The sequence below is a fragment of the Emydura macquarii genome, unplaced genomic scaffold (assembly GCF_026122565.2).
Source record: "Emydura macquarii macquarii isolate MOO-44397 ecotype Brisbane River unplaced genomic scaffold, CSIRO-AGI_Emac_v2 contig_968, whole genome shotgun sequence".
Lineage (NCBI taxonomy): Eukaryota > Metazoa > Chordata > Testudines > Chelidae > Emydura > Emydura macquarii.
The window spans coordinates 7,421,661-7,448,644 of record NW_027131105.1 but is presented as its reverse complement, the minus strand read 5'-3'; the positions used below and the strand labels follow the sequence as shown (position 1 = coordinate 7,448,644).

Here is a 26,984-nt window from a genome sequence, read left to right as displayed (position 1 = left end):
AAATGGCCAAGGCTTGATGAAATAAGGTTTGGCCGGGGCAGAGAGGCTGTGTCGGATCCGGAAGGCAGCCTGTAACTCAGGCTCCAGGAGCAAACTATGTTACTGAACTTCCCAAGGAAAGCAGTCACTCACCAGCTCCTCAGGGACACCAGGGGCGGTGACAGATGGGCTCCCACTCCAGGCATCGGTACAAGTCCTGTTGTCTTCTCTTGCTCAGACACATCCGATCCCCAGTGGGAACGGAAGATGGTTAATGGGAAGACATTAATGGGATGAAAAGATTCTGGGTCAGAGAGAATCTTTGTCAAACCAGGTGTGACACAACCCCATCAGATGTGGACAGCTGTGTAACTTGGGTGAAGGTCCCAGACGTGAAGCCAGATGCTCCTCCTATAGCTCAGATCCTTGTGCAGACACAGGAAGGATTGTGGTGGCTGGTCGTTGGGGCTCTCCAGGATATCAGCTTTGACATACTTTTGGGAAGTGACTGTATCACTTTAAGACAAGATCCAGACCCTGCTTCTGTAAGGCCAAGGATTTGAATTCACGGAGCTGGGAGGTTGAGAATGCAGATGTCAGTGAACATGCAAATTGCCTGGATGGCAGCGAGGAAGGGGTTTTTCCCCCTTGCTTGCAACACCAAGGAAAGGCTGGTAAGCACAGGATACCTTTCTGTCTGTTATGTCTCCACCCATCCCCACACAGGAGATGTGAGTCACACTGAGTCAAGCACAACTTCCCCGAAGCCTGATGCAGTGAGCAAGGAAGCAAGGGCCCTGTCTACCCTCAATGGGGACGCAGAAGCAGGGAAAGAGAAGGGCCAAACATGTTTGTCATGTCCAGGGGTGAGAGAAACTCCAGAGAAGGGGAAAGCAGCTGAAAGTCACCTGGTCAGAGCGTGGCCGTGGTGGGTTCTCTTCCCCAAGAGAACTGGGATCACAGCCCACCAGGACAGAGGGATGAGAGAGCACTCTGCCCTGCAGGTGAGGGCAACAGGGTGAGCCCAAGAGGGGAGATGGGCCCCTGGCATATGCACAGCCCTGGGATTGGGACACAGCTCTGGAGAGGCCCTGCCAATGTGCAGGAGCACCTGCCTCACCAAACCCTGGGACACCAGAGTCCCAGAGATGGCATTGGGTTAAAAGCAAATGCTCAAGGGATCACCCCCTATTCCAAACTGGGGTAAGGATGCCCCAGGTTGCAGCCAAGCCGGCTGACACATGGAGGAATGTGGGCTCATTGCACTTCTCACTCCCTGGCAGACAATGGGGAGGAGGTAGTGGCAGGACCCCATCTCAGATTCAAACCCGAAGGTTTTGGGGTGGCGGAAGGGCACAGGGCCGCATGAAAACTCTTCCCGTGCACCCTGCTAGTGCCATCTAATTGACCAGCCCTAAGGCAGGATGCGAAATGGCTCTGAACTGTGTGCTGGAAACTAAGTGTAAGTGTGACTGATTAGCAACAGCCCTAAAAGAATGTTGAAAGTGCCTAGTAGAACAGCTGCAAAGAACTGGGAAAGAGGCTGTGGCCTGTATAGATATCCCTGGTGGGCTCGAACTTCCCCAGTCACTGGTTAGAGTGACCCCACTCAATTTGGTCTCAAAGTGGGAGGAGCTGTGATGGAGTGGGAATCTTCTGTCATATTTTATATGAATGCGGTATGTGCCTCAGTTTCCCCTATATGCTGCATTATCTCCGAAGGGGTGGAAAAGGGCTGTTTATTCTTGGGCAGACACCACATGGGTGTGTCTGATGCCTAGTTGTCTCGAATTTGGGGCCCATCTCATTGGAAAGGCCATGAAGACACAAGGGGTCTGCCTCAGTGGGACTTGCTGAATAGAGCTCATGGAGTGCTGAAGGACCAGAGGTCCAGCCTAAGAAGGCAGTGAGGGTGCTTACCCTCAAGGAAGAGTGAGACCCCAAGGAGATCTGGCTCACTGAAGGGGTCCTTCCAAAGGTTGTTCCAAAGCTGGGGCCATGGCACAGATCCTGTGGATCCATGACAACTATTAATGTAGGTCCCCTGAGTTGATACACCTTAGAGAGGCCTTATTTTCAGAAAGTGCTCACGCAACTGCCTGATGTGCCCTTTCTCGAACCAGAAGACAAATAATTTTTTCCCCAAAACTCAACATTTTTAAGGCAATCATGATTTTTTGGTGCCAGACGCATGATCTGTTTAATATTTGGGGTTGGCTGTAGAGCGTCTTGGGGCTTTTCTAGAGGGGGAAATTGTCTGGAACAGCTACAGAGCTTTAAATTCACCCACTACCTTATTCCAAAAGAACTTCCCCATGTAGAAAAGTCCTTATGCTTAGACTGTAAGTTCTCTGGGGCCAGGACGGTCTCTGTGTGGTGTGTCTCGCACAATGGGGGCTTGATCCATGATTGGGGCTCCTAGGCGCTACCCCAATACAAATACATGATAACACATCACTCTGGGTAGCTGCGCATTGGGGGACAGGTACCCAGAAGTCACTGCGCTTTAGGATAACATGGAAACGTGGCAAAACATAAGCTGCTTCACTCTGCGCTACTTACACAGCCCTCGTTACTCTAGCAGCTGAGCACCTGGCAACCTTTACTATATTTACCCTCACAACACCCCACTGTACGGTACTGCTCTCCACATTTTACAGGCAGGGATCTAGGCACAGAGAGGTTAAAGTCCAGATCCTCAAAGGTCTGGATCTGAGGATCTGGATCTAAGTGACATGCCCAAAGTACCACAATAAGCCTGTAGCAAAGTGGGGATTTCAACCCAGCTCTCCCAATTGTGAGCTAGTACCTTAACCACTGGGCCACCCTTCCTCCATTCAGCAGGGCCTATGCAGTTGAACCAAACTGTTTTGTGCTCCAAAATGGTTCAGCTCCCTAGATCAGAGAAGGCTGAAAACCAGGCCTAGCAGCAGCAGGAAAAGCCAGCAAGGTTGAGTTTCTAAATGGAGTTTGCGGTGCTGGCTGGGCTTGACTTGCAAAGAGACAGCACTGCAATAGAAAACCCACAGCACGGAGTCTCACAGCCCAGGTCAGCTGGCTCGGGCTGTGTGGCTAGAAGATTGTAGTGCAGCTGTTCTCAGCCTGGGCTTCAGCCTGAGCCTGAACGTCTATGCTGCAATACAGCCCCGCAGCCTGAGCTCGAATCAGCTGACCTGGGCCTGCTACAGCCACGCCATCGGCAGCCGTGCTATGGGTCTTTTACCACGGTGTAGATGTGCCCTGAGTGAGATGATAAATACACAGCTGCAGGGGGACTGCTGCTGGCTCTGAACTAAAGTCACCTGCTGCAGTAACCACAGTATACTGCAGTCGTCTGCAGCCAAGGTCCCCAGTCTGGAGGAAGGGGATCTCACCCTAAGGCCTGGTCTACACTGGAGTGTTTTGGTCGACAAAACAGAGGTGGCGTACACACTGCAATCAACCTTCGGCTGACAAAACTGCCCTGTTTTTTTGACAAAATAAAACCACCTCGACAAGCTTCTGTCAGCTTAGTCAGGACAACGCAGTGTCAATGTAGACACTGTGTCCTCTTACATCGGTGGAGGGGCGGTCATTCTTCTCAATTTAGCGGAGCCGTGAAATTGACATGGCTGTTCATTCCAGCAGACAGCAGGAACAGAGAAGCCTGGCAGCTTCCCCCAGCTGCTGGCAGGGAAATGGGAGGGGAGAAGTCCCCAGGGGCTTCCACAGACACCCAGTTGGGACCAGAAAATTGGGGGGGGCAGCCCACAGGGAGCCACAGGCTCCAGGCAGAGAGCTGAGAGATGGGGCTGCCCACACTGCCCTAGGAAGTGCACCTGGTGAAGATACACTCCACCAACCCACGGAGGGCAGCATGGACATCAGCCATCGTTGTAAATACAGTGGGGGCTGTAAGTTGACCTATTTTCTAATTGTAGACAAGGCCTCAGAAAGGTGGCAGCTAGAGGTCTGAGGCACAAGCGTGGCGCCTTCAAGGAGGACAGAGGTGCAGGTACCTCAGAAACTGTGATACCTTCACTAGCCACTAACTAGGCTGCCAGACTGCATCTCTTCATCCCCACCAAACCATTAGACACAATGGCAAGGCTATTTGGAAAGCGAACCTGTTAAAAGGAGCCAGGTCTGTTCAAATGCTCTATGCACCGAAGTTAAGACAGCTGCAGAAAGAATCCTCATTAAGTCATCAAGACGCTTTGAACAGAATCTAGCTTAAGTAGATTTGCTTCAGTGGAAAGCCAGGCTGCTCTGAACTCTCCTTTTAAGAGGAGGAAAAGAAACCTCTACTCTTGACCTTTGCTGATTAGAGCAAGGCTAATCATACACAGCTCCTGTTAAATTCCAGCAGCCAGCTCCACACAGACAATTCAGGCAAAACAGCAGCAAAAATGGGCAAGTGATTTTCAAAAATCAAATCGAGCAGGAATGGAAGGCAGTTCAGAGCAGGGTAATAACAATCAGAAGCAGGAAATCTTGCATACGAGGAGAGACTGGAAGAGATTTGGGTTTTGTGTGTGAGAGCAGGATATGGGAGAGGTATGTAAAATAATGAATAGTGTATCTAGCTAGCCAATGAACGTATACGATCCTCACTGAGCACCTCATAATCTTTTAATGGATTTAGCCTGACAACACGCCTGTGCGGATAAGGAAATACTGCTGGAAGGTTGCACGCTTCATAGCTTGTGTCGGCCAAATTCACTGAATCCACCAGGGGCTCCTTGCATCCCTCCATTCCCGCCTACAGCTCCCTGTGTGCCACCCTCCTATTCTTCTCTGTTTCAGGGACACCTCACAACTACTGTCGATTTCCCCTCTGCCCCATGCCCTGATTTCCTCCCCACACTCACCAGAGGTTCTGTGTGTTGCCCCATTCCCTCCCATACCCAGTCTCCTCCCCTCCACCAAGGGCTCTGAGTGCCCCTCATTCCCCCTTCCTCCATACCAGGGTGCCCCATTCTCACCCCATGTCAGAGGCTGTGCACGCTGCCCCCATCAGCCACATGGCATTTCTGTCTGCCAAATAGGGAAACTGAAGCACATAGAGACTAAGACTTGCCCAGAGCCACACAGGCAGGTCTTTGGAAGAGCAGGGAACTGAACCCAGGTCTCCCAAGTCCTAGTCTAATGCACTAACCATTGGACCTTCCGTCCAGTCCTGAAAGAGACTGTCTTTCAATGTACCAGAACTCAGGGAAAGCCAATTAAATTGGAAGAGGTAACGTTTAAAAACGGACCAAAAAAACCCCCATGTATAGTTTTAGCCAGTGGAATTCACTGAGACTGGATGCTGAGGCCAATAAATTAGGCTCCAGAAGTGCATTACATAGTGATGTGAATATTAAAGCCAGCCACATGGTAATAAGCGGGAGAAGCTCTGCACACCTTCACCTGGAATACTGGGTTTAGCTGTGGTTTGACCCCCATCTCAAAAAGCAATATTGCCATCTTAGGTAATAAAGAGCCCATTCAGATGTGGGAGACTCCCACTTTAATTGGCAGCTGTGTCATGAGAGGGGAGGGGTGGTCCAGAGGGTCAACCCTCCTCTCTGGCTCCTCCTTCTCTATCGTAACAAACACAAGCTATTTGTCTTCCCTTTCAAGGCCCTTCACAGCCATTCCTCACCTACCCATCATCTATCATTCACTATCAAGCTGTCGATGCCCACATGCCATCAGCCCATGGCGCCAGCCTCCGCTGCCCTCTTGTTACATTTGCAAACAAGCCCCTTCAGGCTTTCTCCAGTGCTGCGCCTCATGCTTGGGAGGAGCTCCCTTTAAACACCTGCAAAGACACCTCATTATCCTCCTCAAAAATCTCCTTCGCCATGGTGTCTACCACATACTCAACAATGCCAGTGGGGCGCTGAGAACATTGTCTACCTTGCTGACTCCTTAGAACCCCTGTTTGTCTGTTTCCATCTGTCGTCTCTTGGCTTATACTTAGATTGGAAGCACTTGGGGTCAGGGACCGTCTTTGTTCTGTGCCTGTACTGCACCTAGCATAATGGGGTCATGGTCCATGGTAATACAAATAATAAATAATAATAAGTGCCGATGAACATTGGAGAGATCAGAGCACAACCGGGGAAGCTAATTAAAGCAAGTGCCCTTTCTTTATTTAAAGAGACAGGATCTCCTCTCTCTCAGGGCTCTTACCCTCGCTGCAGATGATTAGTCAGCTCCCACCTGGACTGGCATGTCTGGTGACCTGTGTGCACTCAACAACTTGGGGGTCATCTGAAGTTCTATTTAAATATCTCTGGCACATGCTCAAGAGTGACTGAGGTTGGCAGCAAATGCATCAATGCAGACTTCTATGGAGAAAATCCCAGGTATTAAATGGCTCTTTTATCTAGCAGAGAAGCAGGACAAGGGCCAACAGCTGGAAGTTAAAAGCCAAACACATTCAAATGAGAAATAAAGCACAGCGTGTTAACAGAGCAGGTGATTAACCATTGGAACAAACTCCCAGGGGAAGTGGTGGATTCTCCATCTCCTGAGGTCTTCAAGTCCAGACTAGATGTCTTTCGGGAAGATATTTAGTCAAACATACATGATTGGGCTCAATAAAGGGTAACTGGATGAAATTCTCTGGCCTGTGCTATACAGATAGATGATTAGCATTTATTATTTGTATTGCTTTAGTGCCTAGGAGTCCTAGTCATGGACACGACCCCATTGTGCTAGGCGCTGTACAAACACAGAACAAAAAACGATCTAATGGTCCCTTCTGGCCTTAAAGTCTATGAAGGGGCAGAAAAATGTCTAGATGGAGAAAAAGAGACCTCCCTCGGCTTTGCACACAGACCTCCCCTCTGTTGTATCTTGATGCTCTGTGCAACAACAAATATGTGGGTTTCCTCATAGCCGCAGCTGGATCCCAAATAACTGTGTTTACTAACTGGGCCTTGTACGTTTGCATATAGCTACTTATATACACTGCTGCTGGGTTCTGGTGTATTCTGCAATAGAGGACAGGGAGGCCAACTAGAACGGTTCTGATCTATTTAAAGGGATATTACCCAATTCCTAGACACTACCATGGCCTTTACTAACCACGCCCTGATTGGATGATCTGACTTTCTGAAGTGCCCCTGGGACACTGTATCTGCACTTTTTTTTTTAAAACCCAATTCTGCATGCACGCAATCTATTAAAGATCACATCTACACAAGCTCTAACTTGACCCTTCTAGATCACATGACTACAAAAGCAATCTGTTTAGCAAAGAAAAGAAAAAGAACCCAAACAATCATGTGTTCCCTTTCAAAAAACTGGACCAGCCACAGTAGTTGGGACTCCGGCAACTTGGCAAGCTGTCAGCTGGCATGACCCATGAGAACCAACATAGCACCTCCCCCTCTAACCTTGCACAAAACCCTGCTCAAACTTAGCACCGTGGGGTTCTGCCGCAGCGTTTGCTATCAGTGAAATCTGCATCCTCTTACCCAGAAGAGGGGTCGTTACGTGGGGTGGAAAGTTTCTAGCTGTGAAATAAGTTTTTTTAGGGGGTGGGTGGACAGATGTTTTACTCCAAAATGAGTTTTAGGTTAAAGTTGTATTTTTTTTTTTAATTGCAGCAGCTAGAGACCTGACTGAGATCTAGGCCCCCACTGTGCTGGATTCTATAAAGTCCCAGACTTAGATCAGGGGCCGGGGGTGCACTGGACACTGCCAAGAGACAGCAAGAGTGAATTGCTGGTCAATTTAGTTAACCATCTGACATTTAAAATCAATTTAGACGTGGCTTGCATCGATTTCAGTTAGTAAGGAATCAGTTTTTGCTAAAAATCTACATAAATCAGGATTAAGTCAAATTAATTGTTTTCTATTTGTTTAACTGCATAGGTTTTTAAATCAATATGTATTAAACCAAAGTAACTATGTAGATCAGGTTCCTATCTGCGTCCAGGAGAATTTATAGGCTAAGATCTAAGGCAACGCATTTCCGATTTCCGGTTGAGATAGGGAAGTATTAATGCCATTGGACAAGGCACCAAGACAACCTCATGACAGGCGGAGAGTGGGGGACACAGGAAGGTGACGGGCGGCTGCTCCCACTTCTGCTCCTGTCCCTCCATTCCCCCCGCACGCCATGAAAGGCCTGCCTGGACTCTCCCCCAGGCCGGGGGGGTGAGGGCACCCCCATTCGAGCCAGCGCCACTCTGCGGGGCTGGAGCAGAGGGTAAGTGCAGGGTCGGCCCTTTGCGATGGGTGGGGGGCAGGGGGCACAGGAGGCTCGGAGGAGCGCCCCAAAGCACCACCCCCCTGTGTGTCATGAAGGGCTGGCCCAGCCCCACTCCCCAGGCCGGGGGGGAGTTGGGTTGAGGCCCCCACATCGAAGCCAACACCAGGCTGCAGGGCTGCCGCTGCAGTGGGAGAGGCGGGCACCGCATGGCAGGTAAATGCAGGGAGTCGGCAGAGCCAAGCTTACATTTGTGCGCCTCCCCCTCCTGCAGGTACATACCCCCCCTCCTCAGGGCAGTTGTGGGGGCAGCACCAGGACTCCTCCTGCCCTGTGCAGGGGGGCATGAGGCCGGGGGGCAGATGCAAATGTAGGCTTGGCCCCCGAGCGCCGGAAACCCTCAGTACACGACTGCTTATGAGGTCTTCAAATCAAGATCTGGCTGCCTTTCTGTAAGATGCTCTCATGAAACAAAGTCCTGGGATCAGTGCAGGGGTAGCTAGGTGACATTCTCTGGCCTGTGCTATACTAGATACTCTAATGGTCCTATCTGTTCCTAAAAATCCTATGACTCTATATTGGTTTAAAAATAGATTTAGGTTGACTTAGCTTCTCTGTGCCTCTTCTTCCCATGTGTAAAATGGAAATAATTCCCTAGCACATGGAGTGTGGGGAGGATAAATACAATACAAGTTCTGAGGTGCTCACATACTATAGTAGCAGGGGCTCTATAAACTACCTAAGGTAAAACTGGTGTAAGTAGCCTAACCCATTTTCAAGGGCAATGCCCTCTCTGGGTGCCTCTCCTATGATGCTCAGATCCCCAGAATCATTGTCAATAATTTATACTAGGATATACACATAGGGAGGGGTCTTAATCATGGGTCACTGTGGCACTTTGCCAGGTACTGCACAAACAGAATACAAAGATAGTCCCCACCCCAGAGGGACAAGGCCTCATGGGATCTTCGTGGAGAAAAATCCACATGATCAGGCCCCCAAAGAGACAGTGAAATATCCTCCAGTTACATATACCTACGTGGCATTTCTGATGCCCAATTTCTATTAGTTTTAAACGGAAACTGGGTTTCCAAATTCCTCTGGCAGCTTTTGAAGATCTCAGCCCTGTGCGTGTTAAGATGGATTTAAAGGGCCTGGAGGAATTGCTAATTACTGTGAGGAAGAAAGAGGAACTAAGTGTATGTAGCTTAACTAAACAATGACTAATGGGCACAGCCATCTACTTCTGCAGCACGTTAACCCCGAAGGAAGGAAAGAAATTGGGCACAGTGCAAGAATCAATGGGTGAAATTCTCTGGTGTGTGTTGTGCAATCTAGATCAGTGTTTCCTCAGCCTTTTCAGATTTGTGGCCCTTTATTCCAATTTAAAAAAATTTAATGACACTTACACTTACTATGAAGATAAAGTATCAATGATAACTCTAATGAATTTATTGGGATGTGCATTTCAAGAGATTTCATAGAGTTTAAGATCAGAAGGGACCATTGGATCCATTCTGACCACCTCTAAAGCACAGGCCCATACATTTCGCCAATATACACCTATATTAAGCCCAAAGACTAATGTAAGGTTACATTAAAGTATTTCAACCCTCAGGAGACTAAACTGTTGTGAGCCCCAGGCAGGGAACAGGAGAGACCAAGGGGCTATCAATGCCTGAGATCCCTGCAATGGCAGAGAATTAAAGTGAGCCAGGCCCAGATGATCCCAGCTGGCAACTAGCACCCCATGCTGCACAGCAAAGAGAAAAACTGCAAGATCCCTACCAATCTGACCTGGGGGAAATCCCTTCCTGATCCCAAATCTGTTGACCTGTTGGACCCTGGGCATCTGGGCAAGACCCACTAATCAGGCAGCTAGAGAAAGGGTTCTTGGTACCACCTCAGAGCAGCAGGCCACCCAGTCGGTTGTCCCGTCTCCATCCCTGATGCTTCAGAGGAAGGTGGAGAAAAAAATAGATTGGTACAGAATACTTGATGTTGAAGGCTGAGGGTGTGTGGGGAGTGAGTCAAGCAAGGTTTTCTTTGCTTTAAATTGTAATAATGTTTTCAAGAATTAGGGATCCTCCACCCATTGCGGGTTGTGACACCTTCCCCAAGGGTCACAACCCACCAGTTGAAAAGCACTGGACTAGATTATTAGAATGGTTCCTGTGACATATGTAAGGGCTTTCTTTCATAATTATTAATAGTATATCTGGATCTGTCACTAGAAAGGAGTATCTGTCCATGTGGCTTGACCATATCATCCCTCTTTGCATCCCTCCACTGGCTCCCCCTTCTCTCTCTAGCACGCACATCAGAGGAAAATTACTTGTCTATCCTTTCAAGGTCCAGCCCTTCATGGCCAATCCCCATCCAACCCATCAGCTCTCATTCACTACAGCGAAGCTGACTCCCACCTCTGATCAGCCCACAATTCCAACCTCAGGAGGAGTTTCCCGTAAACATCTACAAAACTACTTCATTATCCTCCTTCAAACTCTCCTTTGCCGTAAGATGCCTACAAAAAATACTTGACAAGGCCATTGATGTGTAAATACCACTGCCCATCATACTGACCAGCATTCTCTTACTGTGCTCCCTCGTCTGTCTGTATCCATCAGTTGTCTCTTGGCTTATACTTAGTCAGCTCTTTGGGGCAGGGACCGTCTTTCTGTTCTGTGTTTGTACAGCGCCTAACACAATGGGGTCCTGGTCCATGACAGGGGCTTCTAGGTGCTACTGCAATACAAAAATACATCATAATCTGTACCATATGGGGGTGTATATTTCATTCTAGGTCTGACTGGGTAGCACAGAGGGAAAGAGAGGGGAGATCCTTTCTAAGGCCAATTGTACACTAGAAAAGCTGTGCAGGTATAGCTTAGACCAGTCGAGCAGTGAAGCAAGCCATCCCAGCAAAAGCAGTCGTTTGCCGTGATTACTGCCCCTACACCTGGGCTTTAGCTGGCATAGAAATGTCATCCAAACACAAAAAGCACAACCCAATTCCCCACTAAGTAGCAGAGGTAGGCCAGAACTCTCTTGTGTGGGCCTCATCTAGTAGTCGCTGAACAGCTTGCCCTGAAGGATCATAAAAAGACCATGCCAGAGCAATTACACTTCATCACTATATCGCTCTTCTGGGAGGGCACCCAGACCTGTTTGAACAAGGATGGTCAGCCTGGAAGAACCAGACTGAGAGGCAGCAGATCTGGGCTTTGCTTGGAGAATGTAAACTGGTTCTGTTCCTGGAACCTAAGACAGGCCTACCCTACGTACTTCTGCCAATGGTGAAGGGAGCCATCTGACTGAGTATAGTGCCAATGAAAGACCCTGGTGTAAATTAAGGTAGAGTGGGAACTTAAAGCACAACAGCTATTCCAAAATAGCCCCCCATATGGACACTTATACTGAGCAGTTCTTTTTTCCAGTTCAGCGGAATGCAAATTCAAAGGAAGATCATTAAATCCAGTCCCAGCTATCACAGCCAACCCCCTCCTAAAACCCTGGCAGAAACTTATGAAGCTCTATCTTCAAACTAGCTGGGTTCTTTGTCCTCTACTGCTTATGGGAGGCTGTTCCAGAACCTCCCTACTCTGACAGCCAAAAACTTCCTTATTAACAGCTTCAGCTGATTCCTGACCAGTTTAACCCCATTTGTTCTTGTGTCAACATTGTTCTGTACCTTTTGTAGCTCTTCTCCCGCCCTGGGGTTCTCCCCAGATGTATTTAGAGAGAGCAACCAGACCCCCTCATTTGGCCAAGCGTCTCCTCTCATAAAATAAGCTCTCCATTCTGCTGAGCAACCTAAGACAGTTCTCTGTATCTGGTTCATTACGCTAAACCAGAATCAGTGTCCATAGAGGAAGTTTGATTGCAATAGCTATTGCAGTCAATTTCCCAGAATAGATCTAAATGCTGAAACTATCTATCTAACAGCATCGCCACCCCTCTGATTTTATCAAGAATCTCACAATATTTCCATTTTCATAAAGCCTCAGGCTCCCGGCATCATGTGATGGTGTTAGAATGTGAACTTTCATTAAAAAAACAAAAAAACAAAAAACAAAAAAACAAAGAGATATTGTCCTTCACAATTCCAAGAAAAAGCTTGAAATCATGAAACAACTGCCCCCTAAAGACTCAGAAACCAGAAGACAAAGAAAAAGACCCCAATGTTTTTTAAAATCTCTAGATTTTTAAGCCAGTCCCACACTACTATAGTGCTCAGTTGCTGATTTTTTTAACACATTGGCAATATTGCTGTCCTCCATGGAGGCCGGGTGAATTTTCATTGCATTGCCAGATTACCAGTGTAAATCTGCAATAATTTTCAAGTCCTTCTCCCCTTATCACTACAGTCTTTCAACTCTTGTTGGCTTGATAAACAGCCCCCCCCTGCCAATCACAGACAACAGGGGCCTTCGTTTACCCTGCCAAGTAGCATACACTGTTCTCCACACTCAGTCACGCAGGTAATCCAATTAGTAACCAAAAAGAAATATTCAAAGAAAGTAGAGTTCTAAAATGAAACAGATTTCAACTTGTCAGACTGCAGAGCAAACTGCTCTGGGGGGAGGGGACAGCTGCCCTTTGTGTAAGCAATGTAGCAACACCTGTACAGAACCAGAGCCAATTGCTCCAAGAAGGGGAGGAGGGCTGACCCTTGTGTAAGAGACATAGCTATCTACCTAAGAAATGTACACAGCTCTCATTACTCTAGTATCTGAGCACCTCATGATCTTTGATGTATTTAACCTCACAACACCCCTGTGAGGTAGAGCAGCACTATTATCCCCATTTTACAGATGGGAAAACTGCGGCACAGAGCGGCTACGTGACTTGTCCAGGGTCACAAAGGAGCTCTGTGATGGAGCAGGAACCTGAACTCCCAAGTCAGAAGCTAGTGCCCTAACCACTGGATCATTCTTCCTCTCTGGAGTAATGCCACTTTGGACTTGAGCAGCTGCTAAGGGCTTGAGCACTGAGACCAGTGGGCTCCATGGCTTGGACCTTTGAACATAAAGCAAGGATGACTGCGTTGTGGAATTGTGGGATGCATTTATCTAGTGATTAGAGCAAGGGACAAGATTCTTTTGTTTCTAAGAGGGCAGTCGAGTGATTAGCACAGTGGCTCTCAACCTTTCCAGACTGCCGTACCCCTCTCAAGGGCCTGATTTGTCTTGTGATCCCCCAAGTTTCACTTCACTTAAAAACTGCTCGCTTACAAAATCAGATCTAAAAATACAAAAGTGGCACAGCACACGGTTACTGAAAAGTGGCTTATTTTCTCATTTTTTACGATAGAATTATAAAATAAATCAACTGGAAGATAAATATTGTCCTTACATTTCAGTGTATAATACACAGAGCAGGATAAGCAAGTCATTGTCTGTATGAAATTTTAGTTTGTACTGACTTCGCCAGTGCTTTTTATGTAGCCTGTTGTAAAACTAGACAAATATCTAGATGAGTTGATGGACCCCCTGGAAGACCTCTGCATACCCCCAGGGGTACGTGTACCTCTGGATTAGAAGACAGGTGAAGCTGGGAGTCAGATTCCTGGATTCTAGCCACAGAGAGGGAAGGAGGGCCTAGTTAGAGAAGGGGTGCAGTTAAGACAAAACCGAAGCTGTATTCATAGCTCTGCCACTGACTTACTGTGTGCCCTTGGCCAAGACCCTTCCTCCTCTCTGTGCCTCACTTTCTCCTGCTGTAAAATGGTGATAATGCAACTGGAGTGCACGAAGATCATAAGATTTCACAGACCCCACACTCTACTCAAATTCTAACTCAGCTTCCCCCCAGGCCCATCTTCTATCCAGTCTGAACCACAAAAAGAACCACACTAGGCTGTGGAGGACTGGAATGTGGTGTATAACTCAGGTCACTCACGTTCTAGAAAGATGAATCCAAACTGGCCCAGCTGCAGAGAAGGGCTGACCGGGGGAAGAGAGAGCTGATCTTACGAGAGGAGATTAAAAGAGCTGGGCCTGCTGACCTGGCCAGAGGAAGGCTGAAAGGGGATCTGGTTGCTCTCTAAAAACACACCAGAGGGCTGTAACACCAGGGAGGGAGAAGAGCTATTGAAACTCAAGGACGATGTTGGCACAAGAAGAAATGGGGATAAACTGGCTGGGAATCAATTGAGGCTGGAGATGAGAAGAAGGTTTCTACGCATCAGAGGAGGCAGGTTCTTGAACAGCCTCCCAGTTTGAGGAGTGGGGAGGCAAACACCCCACCTAGTTTGAAGATGGAGCTGGAGAAGTGTCTGACTGGGATTTTATAAAAGGATTGGCTGCGATAACTAGACCCAGGAGGCTCCTTCCAGTCCTAGAATAAGCCCATTTTACTAAAGCTTCTTTCTTTCCCTCAGATTCAGGAAGCTTCCTCCAAGGGTTGATCCAGCTAACTCAAATCACTCTCGCTCAAGCAACATTAGCCACATTGTGAAATAACCCTTGAGTGGCTGCGTCCGCAATACACACCTCCCTTTGAGCTGCTAAGAGCACATCCCATGGTTCTTTGCTCTGCAGTCACCTGAGCCATTCTGAGTTCTTTCCCAGTGAATTGTGGGAAAGCTTGTCTGGACACACAGGAGGGAGAGGGAATTGTGAGAAGGCATTGGAGGACTAGTTGCACTTGGGAGGCGCTAGCCTGCATCCCCACTACAGAATGGTCATGTTAAATAATCCCTAGCTCTTCTATAGCACTTCTCATCCCTACATCTCAAAGCGCTTTACAAAGGAGGTCAATATCTTTATCAAAACTGAACCACGGAGAGGGGAAGAGACTTGCTCCGTCACTCAGCAGGGTAATGGCAGAGCTGGAAATAGTGCTAGGTTTCCAGAGTCCCAGTCTACCATTCTAGCCACTAGGCTACACTGCTGACAAGTTACATTCACTTGAGTTTCAGCCTATTACCCGCCTTGGACCAGCCATCTTGAGTTAAAAAGCACCACCACACTTGAGCCAACAGTTTGTGCATGTGTGGACAGGACTTGAGTTTAACACAAGTTAACCTTCCACTGAGGACAAGCCCCAAGGGGAGTCAATCATAAAAACAAAAATTATTAAGATCCTTCATTTGCACATACCACAGTGCTGAAGGCATTTCCATGCAAGGACTTGACTGCAGAGCAAGCATCCTCTTCACCAGCAAAGGATGCATTTCAGGGTTACTCATCAGCTGCCATTCCCGCAAGGGCATGAATCAAGACGGTGCCAGCGGCAAGATCAAAAACGTGCTCTGCCGTTGCACGTGAGACAGGATGCTCCTACTGGTGTGAAGGCTAAGAGCCATGTATCCACTGGCTGGGGGTTGGGTCAGGATTAAACAAGCTGAGGCAAGACAGAACAGTGTAGGAAGGTGCAGGACGCAAAATCATGTGGGCACAGCAGCAGGCAGCTTTAGGGAAGAGGCCCATCTCAAATGTTCACTGCAGCCAGTTGGACTATCATGCCGATTACGATGGAAAAGCTTTAAGCAAATAGGAAGGCCAAGGCACCATTTCCTGAAGGCGATCACACTCTGGATTTCTCCTATCCCCCTGGAAGTTCTTTCCCGAGCCAGATGCCCTAGGATCCTTTGCCACCACATTTCCTGCAGCTGTGTCATAACAGAGGAGAGCAGCTGTCTTGGCATTTAATAGATTTTTAAGGCCAAATGGGACTAACAGACAATCTAGTCTGACTTCCTATATAGCACAAGACCTAATTACCCGTGTACGTGTTTCTCTAAAGCATCTTCCAGAAGGGCATCCAGTCTGGACATCTCCTCAGCTACACAGGCTACCATCTGCACATCAGCCCTGTCCTCCACACCCTACACTGGTCGGTGTCGAATTTCTAACCAAGAACAAAGTCTCAGTCTTTATCTTCAAGGTACTCCATGGTCTGGGCCCAAAGTATTTAAAGGAGCCCAGATGAAGATCATGGTCAACGAATCTGCTCGTCTGGCACAAAGAAGCTCTCTACTATAAGGGTAAAGCTTGCCTATGTAGCAGACAGAGCTCAGGGGCTGGTCTGAGGCTGTGGAATGAACTTCCCCAGGACAAAGGACCATCACAAACCTCCACATCTTCCATTCCAAGGGAATGTTTTGACCTTGCCTTCTCTAGCATAAATACAGAGCAGCTGTATATTTTAAAACATCCAAAACCCTCCCTACCAAAACAAGACACTCCTCTGCACATGCTGCTCCCCCGGGAAAGAACAAACGCCTACAGGTGTGTAGATGCAGCTGCTCCATGCTCTACTGGAAGGCATTCACATACTACAGCAATTAGCGGGGTATAAGAAACTAGACAGAACAGATTAGAGCTGATCAAGTTGTCACTGAATGATTTAGGAATCAGTGGCGATAAGTTTTCACCCTTTGGAACACAGGAATCACTGGATTAGACCAAAGGTCCATATTGTCCAGTCTCCTGTCTCGAACAGCAGCCAGCACCACATGCATCAGAGGAACGCCACACTTACAGGGTAACTTTGAGCTGGATAAGCTTCCTCTTGACTTCTAAAAATTAGAGATCAGCTTATGGCCTGAGGCATGAGGTTTTATTTCATTTTAATATTTATTGAAACAACTCTGGACATTTTTGTCATATTCAGACTAGAAATAAGGCACAGATTTTTATCATGGAGGCAGATTAATCATTGGAACACCTGACCCAGACAGGGTGGGTTCTCCATCACTTGGAATCTATCATTCAAGACTGGATTTCCTGCTAAAAAGATCCACTCTGGTTCAACCACCAACCTGGCCTGGAGGCAGGAATGGCTGAGAGAATTCGCAGGCCTGGGTTATGCAGGAGGTCAGACTGGATGATCAGAATGGTCCCTTCTGGCCTTAAACATCCATGAGTGCTTGACTTTTTGCACCACGAGCCCTAGCACTGCATTAAAGCTAGTGTTTGCATTCAATAGTGCCTTTACCCAACACAGACCAATAACACAAGACACTCAGCACCATTTGTAATGTTGTGTTAGGAGACAGAGCCAGTTACATTGTACAAATTACAAATAGATGCATCACTAACATTTATATTGTAGCAGCATCTGGAAACCAGCTGAGTTGGGGATCCCACTTTGCCTGCCCAGACCTCAACCAAGATCGGGGCCATCGCCCACACTATGCTGGATGCCACGCTGACCCTGACAAAGATGGAGGGGCCTCAATTGTCCCAGACACCACACAGAGCTCCCCCAAACTGAGATTGGGGGCCCTCCATCATATTAGACATTTCACAGATCCCATGACAGAGATCAGGGTGGGAGCCCATCATGTTGGGGGCAACCTAGACCCTTCAGCGTTCAGGGGAATCCCCCATTGTGCCACATGCCACACAGACCCCCTGGCTGAGATTGTGGGTGACCCCATTGTTCTGGGCATCACACAAACGCATGTTAAAAGACAGCACCTTCTTCTTCATCTTTTGTGTCTTTGGAGAAGATGGAGATGTAGTGATTAGGATGCTAGTGCGAGACCCAGATTCAATTCCCCGCTCCACCAGAGCTCTTGAGTGTGTCCCTTATTCTCTCTGTGCCTCAATTTTCCCATCTGTAAATTGGGGATAACAGCTCTGCCCTATCTTACAGGGGCATAATTATTAGTTAAATTGGAGAAGATGGGGATTAATACAAGAATCAAAAGGTGGATAAAGAACTGGTTAAAGGGGAGACTACAACAGGTCATAGTGAATGGTGAACTGTTAGGCTGGAGGGAGGTTACTAGTGGAGTTCCTTAGGGACCAATCTTAGTTGACATTTTCATTAATGACCTTGGCACAAAAAATGGGACTGTACTAATAAAATTTGCAGATGACACAAAGTTGGGAGGTATTGCCAACACAGACGAGGACCAGAATACTATACAAAAAGATTTGAATGAGTTGAAATTGAAAATTAGAGTAATAGAAATGGAATGAAATTTAATAGTGCAGAATCATGTACTTAGGGACGAAGAACAAGAATTTTTGCTATAAGATGGGGACTTATCAGTTGGAAGTGACAGAGGAGGAAAAAGAGCCGGGTGTATTGGTTGATCAAAGGGTGGCTATGAGCCATCAGCATGGATGCAGATGTGAAAAAAGCTAACGCAATCCTAGAATGAACCAGGCAAGAAATTTCCAGTAGAGATAGGGAAGCATTATTACCATTATACAAGGCACTCGTTTGAAACTCTGGTCTCCCATGGTTAAGAACAATGAATTGAAACTGGAACAGATGCTAGTAGGATGATCAAAGGAATGGAGAACCTGTCTTATGAGAGGAGACGTAAGGAACTTGGTTTGTTTAGCTTAACCAAAGGAAGGCTGAGGGGAGATATGCTTGCTCTTTATAAATACATCTGAAGGATAACCATGAGGAAGAGGAGTTATTTAAGTAAGGGCCAATATTGGCACATAAAAAAGAATATAAACTGGCCATTGGTAAGTTTAGGTTAGAAATCAGACAAAGTTTCTTACCATCAGAGGAGTAAAGTTCTGGAACAGCCTTCCAAGGGCAATAGTGGGGGCAAAAAGCCTAACTTGTTTCAAGACTGAGCTTGGTAAGTGTATGGTGGGGATGTATGATGAGACTGCCTACAATGACATGGCCAATCCATGACTGCTAGCCGCAAATATCTCCAATGGTCAGAGATGGAGGGCCACTAGATGGGGAGGCCTCTGAGTTACTACAGAGACTTCTTTCCCAAATGTCTGGCTGCTGGGTATCAACCACATATTCAGGGTCTAACTGATCACCACATTTGGGGTTCGGAAGGAATTTTCCCCCAGGTCAAATTGGCAAAGCGCTGGGGGATTTTCATCTTCCTCTACCGTGAGGCCTGGTCACTTGCTGATTTGAACTAGAACAAATGGTGGATCCTCTGTAACTTGAAGTCTTTAAATCAAGGTTTGAGGTCGTCAGTAACTCAGCTATAACTTGTGGACCTATTCCAGAAGTGGGTGGGGGAAGTTCAGTCATCTGTGATGTGAAAGAGGTCAGACAAGTTGACCATGATGGTCCTTTCTGGTCTTAATGCCTAGGAGTCTATAAACATGTTCAAGGGTGAGGGGTTCCCAAGCACTACAGCAATACTTGGGCCAGGTAAACAGAGAAGTGGATGAGACAAACTGGCAGATACTACAGTGATGGGGGGCAGGCATATCAGACAGACTTCTTAAGCAATCAGGAGCTGCGATTGCAATACCCAGCATGACTGGGCTTGCAATCACAGCAGTGACTGAACCATCGCTATACCAGGGGAATATAAAAGCAGCATTTGCAGAGATTCGCTTCCATTTTTGTTTGCTACATGTCGTTACTGGGTTGTCCAACTCACAGTTGTGTTGGTGTGAGAGTCTCTGCCACCCTTCGCCAACAAGCAGCAAGCTTAATTCTGAAAGCCGGCTGCGTTTTGCTACTGAGCGCTGAACACAAATTATCTCGTCTTTTCCACCCCTTCTCACACAAGGAATGATGCAGCAGAAGCAGCCAGATGCAGACAAGGAAGAGGAATCCTTGCGCCTGTCCCCTGTGGAGGAACCCAAGGCAAGAAGGCTCAGCTGATCAGCAACAGCCTGCAGCACAGCAAAAGTTACTTGTGATTGCAAAGTGCTCCCCCAGATGAGAGGGTGCACGGGAGAGGAGGGGCACGTGTGCCTCTAAAAAGCTCCCTTTGCCCCATCACACACACATATATGTATGGGTGAGGGAGTGCTCTGTAAGCACACACATGCACACTTGTATGTGTGCTTGCAAAGCACTTCCCCCGCACCCTCACGTGAGCGCCTGCTAACTGCTCCCCCCATACAACAGGTATGCAAACTGCTCCCTCCATACTCACACTCACACCTGCAGAGCATTCCTCTTGCATGTGCATGCACGCACACACTCACTCGTGCACACCTGCAAACTGCTCCCCACTGCATACTTATACTCATATGTGTGCCTGCAAAGAGCTTCCCCTACATACACACAGTCCACACTCACATGTGCACCTGCAAAGTATTCCCCCTACGGATGTCCACAGAGCATGTGCACATTGCTCCCCCACATGCACACACATGTATGCAAACTTCTCCCCCTATATCTTCCATGATACACTTAAAATCCTCCCTTCCACAGTGCCAGGCGCAAGGGGCTGTATCAGCAGATTCTGAAATCAGCTGATTGTTACAATCATGGCTCAGAATTGCTCTCGCTTCACCAGGGATGTCAGAGTGTGAGCCCTCTCCAGGAGCTGTGCAAACAAATCAGACAGACTCCTTGTTCTATTGTATAAGCGAGATAGAGGTAGAGAGAAATGTTAGGATAGTACTGTTTAGTGTGGCATAAGTGGACTCCATCTTGTTAGTTTCTTGAAGTAAGCTCTTTCCTGAAACTTGTATTATTGAATCTAAAAATATCTTGATCAATTCTTTGTGTGAGTGAGGAATGTATGTGCAAGGCATAAAGACACCAACCTAAACTGCTCTAATAACAGAAAGAGGAGTAAAGACACTAACTGCCATCCTAACCCTAAAGGCCAAAGAATACCCATCAACGACCCTAAAGTACAGACAGATCCACCCTGGGAACAAAGAAAGTATAGAAATAAGAGAATAGTCATGCTTTCAGTTAGCTGGTGTTTAACAGCTATACTGAACACAGAGGCAGCATGACAAAGCGAGGCCCATAGATTTACGTGAGAGCCAGCAAGTATAAAAGATGGGTAAAACATGGAAACTTTGGGTCTCATTCTGCAATTGTCATCTTGGAGTGTCGGATTCACGTCTGACAGAGGCCTGGCTCCCTCCTCGTGCCCAGCCTAGTTGTCCACTAGGCTGGCTCAAGCAATGCATAAAAGGGCTTAATTATATCACACCAGCTTGCAGAACCTTAAGAATGTGTGTGTGAATGTGACTGCTTTTTAATATTCTTACATGTACAATAAATGGGGCATATTGCCTTGTCCCCTTGAATAAGATCCTGCTAGTCTTTTCTAAGTATAACAAGAGATGAGGGAGATCTGCTGCCTCTCTACCCACTCCAGTGCAGAGCAACTGATGACAGAAACCCCATGTTATCCCAAAGAATAAAGGGGGGGACATTCACAGGGGACTACAAGATTGTTGTCCAATGGCTCAGAATGACATTTTGCCACCACATGGAAGACACAAATATAGAAGCAAACTTAGCATGGGAGACAAAGTATGTTGCTGAGGCAACGGCCTTTGTTCCCCAGAGAATGGTGCTGCATTCTGCCTGACTCTGCAAGAACCAAAACACACATGCTGGACGCCACTCCAGATGCCAGCACTGATACCGGTGCACTCTATTATCAGGCAGTACAACCTCTGCAGGCACCAGTTAGCCAATAATCCTATCTAAAAGAGTTCAAATTACACATGATGAGTAATCCTTCTATGGCCCTCTGTGCCTGGATCTCAAAGCACTCTACAGACATGAAGGAAGCCACAAAGTTTTTATGTGAGGTTGGTCTTATCCCACCATTTTACAGATGGGGAAACTGAGGCACAGACTGGCCATGCCTAAGGTCACACAGCAAGTCAGTGGCAGAGATAGGAAAAGAATACAGGAGTCTCAACTCTCAAGACTACTTGATCCCCACTCCCCTCAAGGAGGTCAGAACAGAAACTAGGATTCTTGACTCTTTGTTCTCCTCACTCCCTCCTCTAACCACTACACCTCACTCCTCCTTCCAGAGCTGGGAACAAAACCAGCAGTTATGAGGCACCCAGCCCACTGCCTTAGCCACAACGGCCAACACCTAGATGTCCTCAGAGATTAAATCATAGCCTTTTCTCCCAACTTTTACTACCCTGGTAAATCATTTATTGGCATGACCCTTTAACAGCCCCACTAAGGGCTTACACCTTGCTGACCCACAATCATTAACTAATCAATGTTTAAATAATTAGCTAATTAGCCTTTAATTGAAAAAACTTTCAACAGACAACTCCCCAAAGACAAACTACATTCTATTACTAGCCAAATGTGAAAACAGCTGTTTCACAGGCAAGCCAGTGGAAGGGAGAGGGGAATACCAGGCATAATCACCATGTGCTCTGTGGTGATCCCTGCAGCCAGCATAAGCTATCCTGATCCTGAAGGCAGGGAAATTGCAGGCACATTATGCCTTTAAGGATAATCCATTACAGGTTTGACACAGAACCTACCAGGCCAGATTCTTTGCCCTGAGTTATTCAGAGCTGGTGGGAAAATAGGGCTATTGTCCACTGAACATTTGGATTCCCCTCCACCCACCCAGAAATTCAGATACCAAAAAATTTCAACCAAAACTTGAAATATTTCAACTTGGAAGTCACACCATGAAATGTAGTTTGGCTATCTCATGCTCCCATTCTCCTCTACAAGCCAGATTCCCTGGTTAGAGTATGTCTGTCTCCCATGATGCAGAAGTTTCCCCTCTTGAACAGGGTCACAGAACATATATCACAGTCATTTGTGACCACAGTGCATCCTGAAAGATGTAGTTCAGTTGCCTAATGCTGCCCATTCTCCTCTCTTGACTGGGCTCCCTGGTCAGACTACATGTTCCATGATGCAGCACAATGTCCCTTCCTGAAGAGTGGAGGCAATGTATCATGGGAGATAAAGTCCAGCCAGAAAGCCTAGCAAACAGAGGAGAATGTGGACATGAGGAAACCTTACAACAACTCCCATGAGACACTGCAGCTGCATTTCCAAATAAAAACATTTTAATTTTCAGTCATTTGGTTTTTTGACAAAAAAAATCAAAAGTGTTCCATAGTAAGCAGACAATTTTCATCAAAAATGTTGTCAAGTCAAAAAGTTTTGACAACAAATTTTCAGCCAGCCCTAGTGTTCTGCAGGTCAGACTAGATGATCAGAACGGTTCCTTCTAGCTTTAAAAACTATGAAACCCACTATGGAAATAAATAAATTGGGTCTGATCCCTTTTTACAATGCAGCCTGAAAGGATCTTTTCCAAACACTTTTCTCTGCTTAAAATATCATCGTAAAACTCAGCTTCTGTTTTGACAGAGGTCATTTTGTAAGATGAAGGAGGTCTCTCAGCTCTTAAATGAGCAACTAAATTGGCGGAATGAAAATGAACTTATTTAAAAACAAAAAAATCTGCAAGTCTTCATCCAGCAGCAAAAGAGTACAGACCCTAGTTTCTCTCTTTTAAGTAGGAATGTGCCTAGAGGAAACAGCAGTGTTGTCTACCGGGTAAAACACTGGACTGGGATTCAGGATTCTATTCCCAGATCTGCCAATGGCCTGCTAAGTGACAGTGAGCAAATCACTTCCCTCCTTGTGCCTCAGTTTCTCCATCTGTAAAATGGGACTAGTGACACTGACCTACTTCGTAAAGTACTTTGAAATCTACTGATGAAAAGTGCTATAGAAAAGCTGAGTATGATCATCATCAATTACCCTCAAATTGTTATACACATGTGGCTGAGCATTAAGATGTACACTATTCTTGCAGCCTGGGGGCGCCATCTCTGCGGATAATGCAAAACAGATGAGCTAAAGCCAAACATTCCCCTCCAGATTTGAAGTCTGCAGCAACTGGCTGTGCCCCCAGTCCTGTTCCATTCAGAGCCTGAATCCCTGACACAGCCAAGCTTGAGGTTAGAATGCAGCTGTCAGTTTCAGAGACAAGGAAGTAGCTGGGAAATCGTTTGGGAGGAAGAGCAGCGTGGCACTCAATTCCAATATTTTTTTTGAGATAGGGCAACCAGATCTGCACGCAGTATTCAAGATATGGGTGTACTATGGATTTATATACAGACAATATGATACTGTCTGTATTATTATCTATCCCTTTTCTAATGATTCCCAACATTCAGTTAGCTTTTTTGACTGTCACTGCACACTGAGTGGCTGTTTTCAGAGAACTATCCAAAATGATTCCAAGATCTCTTTCCTGAGCGGTAACAGCTAATTTAGACCCCATCATTATATTTGAATAGTTGGGATTATGTTTTCCAAAGTGCATTACTTTGCATTTATCAACATTGAATTTCATCTGCCATTTTGTTGCCCAGTCACCCAGTTTTGAGATCCCTTTGTAACTCTTTGCAGTCTGCTTTGGACTTAACTATCTTGAGTGGTTTTGTATCACCTGGAAAAAGGGGTAAAAAGTGAGGTGGCAAAATTTACAGATAATTTATGAATGTATTGAACAATACTGGTCCCTGTACAGACCCCTGGGGACACCACTATTTACCATTCTCCATTCTGAAAACTGACCATTTATTCCTACCCTTTATTGCCTATCTTTTAACCAGTTACTGATCCAGGAGAGGACCTTCCCTTTTATCCCATGACAGCTTACTTTGCTTAAGAATCTTTGGTACACATGGAGCAATTCAGCCCAGTCCACACAGGGAAGACAAGGGATTCTGATCAATACAGAGAAGGAGGGACTAGTCCATATGGAGCTATACAACCTAGTACATGCTATGGACAGGGAAGCCCAGCCCAATCCTTGACAGGGTGATCCACATAGATGAAACAGCCTGGTGTGGGGGGGGAGAAGACTGGACCAAACAAGGAGCCCAGCATTGATCCATGTGAAGTGATACAGCCTGATCCATGTCGGGAAGGGAGGGAGGAGCTGGCCCATACTGTGCAATAAAGCCCAGTCTATACAGGATGGGAAGCAACTGGAACATACAGGAGGAGCAGAAGCCTAACCCTGGTCCATATAGGGTCATACAACCTGGTCCATGGGGGAAGAAGCCCAGTCCCGGTCAATACAGAGGATGGGGAGAGTTCATCCCTGTCCATACGCTGAGGGTACAGCCCTGACCCATACAAGACAATAAAGCCCAGTCCACAGGGGGATGAACTGGCCCATGTGCAGGGCCAGTCCGTATGGAGCGAGAAAGGGCTGGTTCATGGGGTGTGAGGGGAGTCCACTGTGGGGGGTCCATGCAAGAGGAGGAGTGAGGTCCAGCTCTGGTCTATGCGGGGGTGGGGAGGTCCAGCCCTGGTCTATACTGGAGAAGGGGCTGGTCCATATAGGGGTGCCGGGGCCCCAGGCCACCCTACCCAAGCGCTCCCTCTTACCGCGCGGCGCCTCAGCCACTCGCTCCCCGGCTGTCACGTCAGGTTAAGCTACGAGCCGCCGCGACTTCCTCCAGCGCCTCCGCCCCTCAGCGTTTGCCCCACCCACTTGGCTTCTCATTGGCCATCCCACTACGCTGCCACCTCCCATTGGCCGTTTTTGCCACACCCCCATCTCCCCTTGGGCTCGCCCCCAGCGCCCGATCTGTGGCGGAGCAGCCCTGTCACTCATCGGTTCAAGCCTGGCGCCATCCCGCCCACGAGTGACTCAGACACATCTCTATTGGCCACCTCCTGGGAGCCGGTGTCTGCCATTGGCCAGTATCACCCATTCCCTTTTTCTATTGGACAAGGCAGTTGTCAATCGGATTCCAAGAGCCCCGCCCAAAAGGGATGTAGCGGCGTCATCTTGAACCCGCCCCCCCACCAGGAACGGCCATTGGCTGACTCAACTAAGACATCGCCTTCCACGATTGGTTGGAGTAAGAAAGGGGCGGGCCCCAACGTGGTGGCGGGGGCGAGTGACTCATTCATGACAGCCGGGCAGGCACTACGTGACGTCACGTGACCATAACAACACAGCTCTCTGCGGGGGTGAGGCAGGTTCTGGAGCGAGGGCGCGGACAGTGTCTAGGGGCTGCACGGGGGCAGGGGAGGGGGGGGGGCTGCTGGAGGCTGCAGTGCGCACGGGCTGGGAGGTGCCCCTTGGGGGCGGCCTGGGACAGTCCCCCCGTCCCCAGTGTCCGTAACAGCGAGCGGCGCCGGGCTGCCACAGGCGGGGCCGGGTAGGACTGTGCCCCCAGCACCCCTACATTCCCTGAGCTGCCCGCCCGGGCCTCCCACCTTCCGTCCTGCAGCTCCGCCTTGCGAGAGACCCATCATCGCCGCAGGTCTCCATCACTCTGGGGCAATGAAGTGGCTCCTGGGGAAAGAGCCAGACCCCTGCAATGTTCAGGACGGGCGATACAGCTCTCTGAGGACTCTGCTCCCGCTGGGCATCCACCTTCACTCTGCCTGGCCTGGGGCTTGTTATGCACACAGGACTTGTTCTGATTCCATCCAACGGAGGTCACGTCCGCGTTCTCACTCTCCCCTCCCCCCACGGCCCACCCCCAAAAAACCCTCTCTCACTCAGTCACACACATCCGTAGGATCAAGTCCCTGCCCATGAGCCATTCTGCTGCAAGGTAACTGGCAGGTGACAAAGGGATGGCATTATTGGCAGCTGCTCCTCCATGCATCATAAGCCTGGAGTGGGTGATGGAAATGAACTGGCAAGGAGAAAGGAGATGCAGCGGGTATTATCCTGGGGAGCAATCCCTGCTGGGAGCCCGGTAGCTGTGCAAATAGATGCATCATCTCTGCACCCATTTTCTGCAGCACTATAGTTCATGCTCTTACAGAGCCTCCCTGAAAGGTGGTAGCATGGCACAGTCCTCTCTCCTTAGGTGGGTTTTGCTCATCACAGTTTGCAAAGCTAATGGGGGTCAAGGTCTACAGAAAAACCTGCTGCTGCAGGAAATGGAGGACGGGCTCAGCAAGAAACACTCACCCCTGGGAGCTGGTGCTGACCCCAGCATGGCACTAGGGGTTGCTGTGGGGCAGGGAGCTCAGCAGGGGGCACTCTCCCATCCCAGTCAGTGCTGACTCCCAGGCCCCAATGCAGCAGTAGAGGGTGCTGTGCACTTTATAATACTACCTGTTGGAAAGGGACATATTGCCAGGCCCTTCCCCTTACAACACAGCTCCACTGAGG

General features: G+C 47.9%; 1 protein-coding gene across 1 annotated transcript in view; it reads right to left on the bottom strand.

The window, feature by feature from the left end:
* Window positions 1–25,276, bottom strand: part of PC (pyruvate carboxylase) — a 217,575-nt gene extending 192,299 nt beyond the window's left edge. Inside the window, exon 1 of the mRNA XM_067544070.1 lies at window positions 25,232–25,276. The gene's annotated coding sequence lies outside the window, so the exon portion shown is untranslated. The remainder of the gene's footprint in view (window positions 1–25,231) is intronic.
* Window positions 25,277–26,984: the final 1,708 nt, after the last annotated feature.